The following is a 2,844-nucleotide window of genomic DNA, read 5'->3' as shown; positions in this document are numbered from 1 at the left end:
GAGCTCATCAGTGAAGGAGACTTAAAACTCACCCACCACGACTTGGAGAGTTTTGTGGAAGAGAGAGCAGAAAGATTGTAAGAGCCATAGGGTGAGACATCATGCCTAGAGGCATTCACTCCCCTGCAAAAAATAACTGACTACTGCTCCCAGAATGCATAAAGTGCAACCCCATGTGGAATACCTGAAACCCCACTGAGTAGTGTCCCAATGGAATGAGGACAGTGATGAGGACAAATAAAAAATTTAAAATAAATTAATAGACTCACGTAGCAAACATACCTGGGTGTGTTCATAACAGACTTTGCAGAAACATTTACTATGAGAAAAGATCTGTACCACAGTGGAACCATCTCATCATCTGGGCTCCACAAGAGAAATGAGGAAGCTAGCTAAGCACCAGCATTCACTTTTTCCTGCTGCCTGACTGTATATGCAATATGACCAGGCACCTCACACTCCTGCACCAACCTCCAAAGCCCCTGCCATGATGTATCCTCAAACTGAGGATCCAAAAAATAAAAATAAAAAGGGCTCAGTTGCTTCCAAAACTTGTCAACATTTTCAATTGCTCTGCAAAGTTTTGAGCCAAAGATGATGGGAAAGAAATTGAACCATGTGACTCAAAGAAGAGGGGAAGGTGATTCAAGAAAGATGATTCATGTGAAGCCCATAGAGCTCTCCCCATTTTGGTGGAAAATCATGCAAAATGACTCTTCTTTTATCTCCTCCAGTTCCTCCTACCTCCACTGCCCATAGCCCAGAACCTTGTGCTATTTTCTGTGACTGTTACTAGAATAAAAATTCTTATCTCCTTCCCACCCATTTAGAAAATGAAGAAACACTGCCTGCTGATCTAATCATTACCAGTAGCAATATATAATGTCACTTGCAAATAGCATTCAATTAATTCCACGAACTCCTACAAAGGAGATATTTCTGAAGTTTATGAATCTCTGCTTGAATCTACACATTACCACACATCAGCTAAGTAAATAACATGAAAAATGTCAAGCACTTAAGCAGTAGAATGAAAAAATGTTGTTGTTGTTTGTTGTTGTTGTTACAGAGTGCTGAAGTCAAGTTCACATTGCTGGTAGAAATCACCTAACCAAGAGCAGCTTGTGGGAAAAAGGAGGTTAAGTTTGGCTTACAGGCTCAAGGGGAAGCTCCATAATGGAAGGGGAAGCAATGGCATGAGCAAAAGGTAGACATCACCCCCTGGCCCACATAAGGTGGACAAAAGGAGCAGGAGAGTGTGCCAATCACTGGCATGGGGAAACTGGCTATAAAACCTATAAGCCCACCCCCAACAATACACCGCCTCCAGGAGGCATTAATTTCCAATTGCCATCAGCTAGGGACTTAGCATCCAGAACACCTAAGTTTATGGGGGTCACTTGAATCAAACCACCACATTCCACCCCTGGTCCCCATAAACTAATAATCACCCATGATATAAAGTGCAATACATTCATCCAACTTTAAAAGTCCCCATAGTTTTTTGGGCTGGAGAGATGGCTTAGCGGTTAAGCGCTTGCCTGTGAAGCCTAAGGACTCCGGTTCGAGGCTCGGTTCCCCAGGTCCCACGTTAGCCAGATGCACAAGGGGGCGCACGCGTCTGGAGTTCGTTTGCAGAGGCTGGAAGCCCTGGCGCGCCCATTCTCTCTCTCCCCCTCTATCTGTCTTTCTCTCTGTGTCTGTTGCTCTCAAATAAATAAATAAAAAATTTAAAAAAAAAGTCCCCATAGTTTTTATCAATTCCATTGATGTTCATACATCCCCATAGTCCAAGATCCTTTAACTGAGCCATAATACCAAAAAAAGCCCCCCCAAAACCCATCATGGCACAGAACACTCACAGTGCAAAAGATGGCATTGGGCAGAGCAAAGAAATATTCAACCAATGCAATATTTAAAATAATCAGGGCAAACATCAACTCTGTAGTTTCAAATCCAACAACTCTAGTCAATGATAAATCTCCAAGTCCGATAATTCCAACCAGCAACAAGTCTCTGAAGTTCCAATTCCACCCCTCCAGCTAGGCTACTCACAGTCCTGGAAAACTTCATCAGGGCTGACAGCTCTCCCTGCAGCCATTTCGTGGTCCCAACATTTCTACCAGGTATCCATTGCAACCCACATTTCATCCTCATGGCCCCATAGGGTCTCCATGCAGGCATCCAGCAAACCTGCTTCACACTGCCCATGACCATTTTTAAAACACAAGACCATGTTGCAAACTCAAAGGCTTTCTCTTTCCTGTATTTCTTTTTCTTTTTCTTTTTTTTTTAAATTTTTTTATTTATTTATTTGAGAGCGACAGACACAGAGAGAAAGACAGATAGAGGAAGAGAGAGAGAATGGGCGCACCAGGGATTCCAGCCTCTACAATCGAACTCCAGACGCGTGCGCCCCCTTGTGCATCTGGCTAACGTGGGACCTGGGGAACCAAGCTTCGAACCAGGGTCCTTAGGCTTCACAGGCAAGCGCTTAACCGCTAAGCCATCTCTCCAGCCCCCACCTTTCCTGTATTTCTTTTTTTTTTTTTAATTATTTTTTATTTATTTATTTGAGAGTGACAGAGAGAGAAAGAGGCAGATAGAGAGCGAGAGAGAGTATGGGCGTGCCAGGGCTTCCAGCCACTGCAAACGAACTCCAGACCCGTGCGCCCCCTTGTGCATCTGGCTAACGTGGGTCCTGGGGAATCAAGCCTCGAACCGGGGTCCTTAAGCTTCAGGGGCAAGTGCTTAACCGCTATGCCATCTCTCCAGCCCTCCTGTATTTTTTATATTCCACAATACCAGATAAGGTGCCAATTTGTTAATCCAGGGGGCAATAAA

Source organism: Jaculus jaculus, chromosome 12 (assembly GCF_020740685.1).
Source record: "Jaculus jaculus isolate mJacJac1 chromosome 12, mJacJac1.mat.Y.cur, whole genome shotgun sequence".
Taxonomy (NCBI): domain Eukaryota; kingdom Metazoa; phylum Chordata; class Mammalia; order Rodentia; family Dipodidae; genus Jaculus; species Jaculus jaculus.
Note: the sequence above shows the minus strand (reverse complement) of the source record.